The sequence below is a fragment of the Chrysochloris asiatica genome, unplaced genomic scaffold (genome assembly GCF_000296735.1).
Source record: "Chrysochloris asiatica unplaced genomic scaffold, ChrAsi1.0 scaffold00027, whole genome shotgun sequence".
Lineage (NCBI taxonomy): Eukaryota > Metazoa > Chordata > Mammalia > Afrosoricida > Chrysochloridae > Chrysochloris > Chrysochloris asiatica.
The window spans coordinates 26,148,093-26,156,080 of NW_006408545.1; positions in this window are offsets into that span (position 1 = coordinate 26,148,093).

A 7,988-nucleotide genomic window follows, 5' to 3' on the forward strand; every position below is an offset into this window, starting at 1 on the left:
GTCACTCTTTCTTCCTAGTCTGTCTTTGTCTGGAAGCTCATCTGAAACCTGTCCACCATGGTTGACCCTGCTGGTTATTTAAAATACCGGTGGCATAGCCCTCAGAATCACAACAACTAAAGCCACCACAGCATGACAGACAGATGAGTGGTGGCTATTTGGTTTTATGTTGAAACTGTCTAACTGATTGTTGTTGTTGTTAAGTGCCATAGAGTCGGTTCTGACCCATAGCGACCCTGTACAGGGTTTCCGAGGGTGTAAATCTTTACGGGAGTAGATAGCCTCATCTTTCCCCCGCGGAGCGGCTGGTACTTTCGAACCACCGACCTTAAGGTTCGCAGCTCGATTCGTAACCACTACGCTACCAGAGCTCCTTAGAATACTTAAAATGGGGCTAGAACTTGCCCAGTGAAGGAGGCTTCCTGCAGAGCCTTTGCATTGCATAAGACCATAGGTGGGATCCAGATCCCCATCCAGAATCTTCTGAGGTGGTAAATTTCCACTTGAAAGGACAAGCAGATCATCCTGGAGCAGCTAGAATAACAGAAGATACTTCTTGAAAGAAAGACCAGCAGGAAAAAAAACAATAACAGCAGTCTGATTGACTACTACAAGAACAAGTAACTTGTTTCCCCATGAGTCATCAAGGCAAGTGGTCAGGTCCCCTCAAGGCAAACTCCCTTTCAAGACTAAGACTCAAGCTGAATACACAAGCAGGTATGTGGTCTTGCTGCTGACCACGTTGGTCAGTGATAAGTGGAAGTGGGGGAAAAACCGCATGAAGTTGTGAACTAAGTCTGACCACATTCAATAGACTCCTGTTAACCTGGATTGAGACTTGTTTGGCCAGCAGTATAATGTGAAGTATCCAGCTAATATGAAGTGAGGGGAGATGCACAAGAATACCCACACTTGCAGATAGTATCCATTTGACTGGGCTTTAATGGCTGGATGATCAGAACATGACTAGAGGAAACAAGAAGAGTAAAAAAATAGTAATCCATTACAATTAAATGAACTTGACCTATGCTTGTGGATGCAGTATGGCAAAGGAGTGAACATACCTTTATAGTGAGGATTATTCCCACACCTTTGGTACACAGGGTCAACAAGGATGGGGAGGAAAGGGGGAGCTACAAAGGCAAGAAGTGACTGGTTGACAAGCTTTCAGTAGGGAACCTAGTTCCAGAGGGTACAGGGAAAGGTAGAATCTCCACTGAGTTGTTTCCAGACTGTCTGAATGGGGCTGATAAAAGGTGATGGGGATAAGACTCTTGTGGTTCAGTAAGGAATGATTGATATCAGGACTGACAATGAGTATTGGAAAGGTAAAGGTAGACATTTTGTAACAAAAGGAGGGGAGTGGTTGATTTTGTAGTCTAGGATCAGAGATCCCTAGAACCATCAAGGGAGAAAAGTGAAGTGTGGGACCATATCCAGAGAAGCAGTGACACCAGGGATGGAGGCAGAGATGATGATATGGAGAGAAGGTGTGGCTGGGGACCCTAGACTTAGGGAAGGAGAGGGGCTGTGTGCTGGAGGCTGGGATGCAGGTGAGCAGGGTGTACCCTTTTGTTGTTTGATGATGTATTCAGGGGATTGTAATCATTGCAATGAAATGAAATATGATAGGATGAATGTAAAAATAATGTTCTCCCATGTAAACTATCACATAATTCACAATGAAATTTAAAAAGAAAACAAAAAGGCATAGGACCATGAGTATTGCCAAGGATGTGGAAAAACTGGGACCCTCCTACATTGCTGATGGAAATGCAAAATGGTCCAACCACTCTGGAAAACAGTATGGCGCTTCCTCAGAAAGTTGGAAATAGCAATATTTTATGATCCAACAATTCCTCTACTTTACATATATCCACGTTCCATAATACAAGTAGATATATGCACATCAATGTTCATAGCAGTACTGTTCACAATAGCAAAAAGATGGAGACAGCCTAAGTGACCATCAACTGAAGAATGGATAAACAAACTTTGGTATAGACACACAATGTAATAATACACTACCTTCAAGGACAACAGGAAGCTTCAAATCACCACATAACATGGATGAAACTTGAGAACATTATGCTGAGTGAAATTAGTCAGTTACAAAAAAAGCAAATACTGCATAAGACCATTATTTTGAAAGCTTAAGAAAAGATACCCACACTAAAAGAAAAAAAAAAAAAATTATTTGTTGGTTAACGGGGGTAGTGATGGGGGAGGGGATGGCAGAGCACAGTGTAGGGGCTAGACACATTGTTGTTATAGTGTTGGGGAGGGCAATACACAAGAAGGGGGTGGGGGATGGAACATAGTGATGAATGCTCAACCTTGGAACAAAAGGACTCTGTGATACAGGAATTGAAGCATAGTCTGAATTGGTAAAAGAGGGGAAATAATGTTAAGATGCTTCACTGTCTTATAAATCTTGGTTTCTCTTGCTTGCTATTGTAAAATAGACACTTGAGGTGGAGAGTAAGGAATAGCCAGAAACATAATTATAGAAAGCTTTAAGCCTGTCTTCAGCCTTAAAATACCTAAAAGGGGTGCTAGAATGTTCCCAGTGAAATAGGCTTCTTGCGGAGCCTTTGTAGTATATAAGACCTTAGGTTTAATCCTGATCCCCATCCAGAACCTTCTGAGTTGGGACATTCCCACTTGAAGGATAAGCAGACCTAGCTTGAACAGCTTGAGGAACAGAAGATACTTCTTGAAAGACAGACCAGCAGGGAAAAAAACCCCACAACAAATGGCAGTCTTATTGGCTACCAAAAGAACAAGCAAGTAAAGTAGTTCAACTTGTTCCCTGGGGAGCCATCAAGGCAAGCAGTCAAGTCCCTTCATGATAATCCCCTTCCAAGACTGAAACTCAAAGGGAGTACACAAGCAGTCAAGTAAGCTTGCTGGTGACCATGTTGGTCTACTGGTGAGTGGAAGTGGGCAAAAAGCAGCAATGAAGATGTGAACTGAATTCAACCACATTCCATAGACTCCCGTCAACCTGGAGACGAGAGAGAGAAGAGGAATGGCTGGTTGGTCTGAAGTATGGTGAGATTTGGCAACTCCTGGGTCCATGGACAAGAAAAAAGGATCCAGCTGATGTGAAGGAAGGGGAGACACCAAAAATACCCAAACTTGCAGATAGTACCCATTTGACCTAGCTTCGATGGCTGGATGATCAGATCTCGACTAGAGGAAGAATAAAAAAAAAAAATTGATAAAGGAAGCAATTGTAAATCACTACAATTTGATGAACTTAACATATACCTATTGGTGTAGTAGCTTAAAATACCAACTAAGAGGGAAGGAATTATCACATCAAGAATTATTCCCATCCCTTTTATACACAGGGTTGATAGGCAGGGGCAACTTAGACATTGGCTACCTAAAATGGGGAAGGCTATAAAGGCACAAAGTGACTGACTTACAAGTTTTCAAGAGGGATTTTACTTTCAGAGTATGTGGGGGAAGGTAGAATCCCCCCCTGAATAGTTTTCATCTTGTTTAGACAGGTCTGGGGAAAGGAAATGGCGATAAGATTCTTATGATTCAATAGTGAATAATTGTTATCATGACTAATTGTGATTGTCACAACTGTAAAGGTACATGTTTTGTAACAAAAAGGGGGGAGTAGTTAATCTTATAGTCCAGGAACAGAGGACCCTAGGACCTAGTATCTAGTTAAGTGACCCAAGTAAGAGTCAAAGATTTCTGTCAAAGCTACTCCACTCAGACAATGTAGAATAAAAGAAATCATTGTTGTTGTCATTATCATATGCCATCCATTCAGTTCTGAGTCACAGCGACTCTGTATAGGGTTTATCAGAAGTGACTAGTAGGTTTCAACTACCAAACTTATGGTGGTTAGCAGTCCAATTCTTCTCCTACCATGTCATACCTGGACTCTAATTTATGTGTCACAGAGTATTCTTTTATTTTAAGTCATTTAAAAATGTTATGATCATTCTTAATTTCTAGGGCTGACCAAAAGAAAAGGAAATAAAAGAAAAGCCTACAGCCAGATTTGTCACATAAGCAATAGTTCACAGAACCTTGCTTTACACAATGAAATAAATATTGAAGTTTCAGTTAAGCAGCATGGAATTATTCAAATTAAAATCTTTGCAGCAGCTTTAAGTTTACTCTGCAACTCTAAAAAAACAATCTAAAGTATTTAACTTTGTAATTTTAAGTATTAAATATCTGAAATAAATGGAAATTGCATTGATAAGGAGCAAGATGAAGGGGAAACACCCAATTCTATGAGTGATATGTCCTAATTATAAAGTGTCAAGAACAATTATATCCTTTATCAAGTGAAACAGCAATCAATAGTTGTGTTGATAATTCTAAAATTAGCTGCTCATACCAAGCCGTGAATTAATTATCTGGTTTATTCATGTAAATCTCACTTAAATATGTTGATCTGAAGATTTGGGACCCTAAGGTTTTTATACTTTTCCATTTTCACTCTAACTTTCTATAGACAATTAATTACTTCATTTGTTTTTATATCTTAACTATAAGGTACTGCTCAAACTTCTTTGAACTATCCTTTGTAAAACAACAACAAAAATGAGTCTCCGCTTATTGATTCAGTAACCTTTAACATATATTTAGTGTCTAGAATACTGTGTGTTGCTCTTAGTAGTGTGATTAGAATGACAAACATTACTGTTGGTAGTAATTTTTATTTAATCTGTTTGAAGAGAGATATTAATGGTCGTGGCAATAATGACATTGTTTCAAACTTTAAAGATCCAGTTTCATTAAAAGAGCCCATTTAGATATCATTGTGTTGTTAATCTAATAAAATGCACTTGCCAAATAAAATACATATTAAAATATGCATTTTACTATAGCCATATGAAATTGATAAACTAATGAATTAAATTGAAAAATGCAATGCTGTACATACTTTAAGCATAGGAAAAATTTGCTATCTGAACTATAAAGAGGAGAGTATTTTACTAACATCCTACAGAACAAATAAATGTTGCATTGCAATGACTATGGCTGGTTCCCTTAAAAATGCATTAAAATTTCAGCACCTGCTTGGGACATGTTTGAATTTGCCCTGTGATATTTCAGGAGGTCATAAACAGAAACTTTTTGAAATATGATACAGAAGGCAACATGTAATCAAAAATACACTTCAGGGCATCAGTCATCAAAATAAAATGAGTAAGCAAGAGGACCAAAATTGAAAATTGTCTTTAGGCTTTCTCCAGAAGGGAACATGTTATAGAAATACTTATGTATAAATCCATGCTTAATTCTAAGATAACTTTCAAGAGGAAGAAAAAATTTCAGCATCTTAATTTCTGGTTAAGTGCTCCAGGTAAGATTTATTATTAGAGGACTTTAGTTAATTTTTGTCTACTTGACCTTTATTATAAAGTTTTTTAGGGGCACAGAGGCAGTACAAAAGAACAGATATGAGTTTTTGAATGGAAAAAAAATATACACCATATATCTCCCAGGTTCTTGAGGGATATTTTCCTTTTCAAGAGAATTTTCTGTATTTTACAATTTTACCAGGTATTTTAAATGATCTTCAGGACTAAACTGTACAATAAAAAGCAGAATTAAGAAGAAAATGTTTTGCTTTTTCTAAGTGTTCATATTGCACTTTGAAATTTCATTATTATAATTGCATCTAATTCCACTTTCTCATAGTCTCTTCATTATCCATAAAGAGCATTTGGAAAATAATTAATGCATTTGTATGGACACAGCAGGAGTCCTGGTGGGACATTGTAGGATATCCACTAGACCTCAATATTGGTTTAAATAGAAAGTGGTTCAAAATCACAAGCCACTCCTCAGAAACCCTACACAGGGTCACTATGAGTCAGACCTGACTAGATGGCAATTAACAATAACAACAATGGCCATAACAAGGAGTCCTGGTGTGGCCCTGTAGGAATAGCAATGGACTGCTAACCACAAGGTCATCAATTCAAACCCACCAGCCACTCCTAGGAAACTCTACACAGAGTTGCACAGTGTCAGAACCGACTAAAAGGCACTTAACAAAAACAATAACTGGATTGGCTAGAATATTGAACAATACCTTGTCTAAGATCTCCCAAAAAAGATCAATACTCAGAATTGCCATTGAGTATTTAAAATTGTCCCAGCTGTGATCTCTAGAATAATAATATCTATGCATTTGTTTATTTGTTAAAGCATGCTTACCTGCTCATTATGAACATTAGCAAGGCTTGAGAAACACTGCTACCATGAAGTCATAATGTGCTTTTGACCTAAAGAGACTGACTCATTTATCATAGGCCAGAAGGAAGAGGTGAGGATGAAGGTTGATCTAAGGGAAAGCCATCCTTTGAATGGATTTAAAACGTAAATTGGATTTCAGTAATTAGCTGTGAACACTATAATGATTGCTGGAATTGATGAATCATCTAGAATGTGCCAAGCATTGTGCAAATCTTGTACCAATTTTAATTATTTAAGCTTCACAAATGTTGCTATTGTTGTGAAGTGTTATCATGTCAGTTCTAATCACAGCAACCCTGTATAGGGCTTTCAAGAAGTGGCTGGTGGGTTTGAACCGTTGACCTACCTGTTCAAACCTACCTTGTGGTCTAGTGCTTATCTTGCAGCACCACACACGGAACTCCAAACTTCACAAATAAACATGTTTAAATAGGTACTATCATTATGCACATTATTCTATTGACAAAGAAAGGATAAATACCTTGACCTAAGACATAGAGCTTGTTATTTGTAGCAATGTTTAACTCAAGTCTGGTTTGCTTAAGCCATATGCTAGTTTACTACAGGCAAACTCCAGGTTTTAAAAGTAACTTAAGTCTTTCTTCACTTTCTCTGAATCTCCTTGATCAGGAAGAAGGACAAGAATAAGCAAGTCATTCCCAAGTACGAGGGGCATGGTAAGAGCAAATTATAAAGCTCTTATTATCCACCCTTTTGCAGTACAGTGAATTACTTCATATGAATCTTTTATCCATAGTCTTTGTAACACCCACCAAACAACATTTTTGCTCTGCTGGGACTGGGTAGAAGAAGATGCTGAAAAGATTATATGATTTCATTTTGATTGGTTGACAGAACTTATTATAATTCAAGTCCTGGTGTGGCACTGTGGGTTAATGTGCTGGACTACAAAGTCTGCTTGAGCCACACGGTTGGTGGTTCCAGCTCACCAGCCACTCCTCAGAAACCCTATACAGGGTTGCTATGAGTCGGAACTGACTTGACAGCACTTAACAACAACAACAACAGGCATGGGTATAAAATGAACTATCTCAGGAGCGGGAAAGAGGAGCTCACTAGCAGAAAAAAGAAAGAGCCAGGAATGCAGAACATCCTATTAACTCCAAGTTTCTTGTGCATTGAACTTCCTCAACCCAGGGACAGAAAGCTGTGACACTGTAAGAGTAGCAGAGGAGTGGCCAAGGAGAAGCAACCGAGAGCCAGAGGAGAAGACACAGTGGTGACTTCCAAGCCCAGGGAGCAAGTAAAGCTAAGTGACTTTTGGCTGAGGCTTATGGTGGAGAGGTTTTCCCTGTGGATATTTATTAGCAGTCCTAACAGAGTTTAGTAACATTGGGGGCTAAAGACAGAGGCCAGGTCAAGGGGTTTAGGGCCACTGAGGTTTGCCTGTGGGCATGGCAGAGGAGAGGCTATCCTGACTGGGAGAACTGTGCCCTGAATATTTCTGAACATGAATTATAATCTTAACTTCCCTAATAAATCCCATAATGAGAGTTAGGTATCTAAATTCTGTGTGGCTATTGCAATTGCAAGTGACAGTTTCCACTTAAAACCAAATGGCCACCACTTGTCTGTCAGTTTTTCATACTGTGGTGGCTTGTGAATTGCTATGATTCTGAAAGCCAAAATGCCACTGGTATTTTAAATACCAGCAGGGTCACCCAAGGTGGACAGGTTTCAGATGAGCTTCCAGACAAAGACAGACTAGGGAGAAAGAGTGA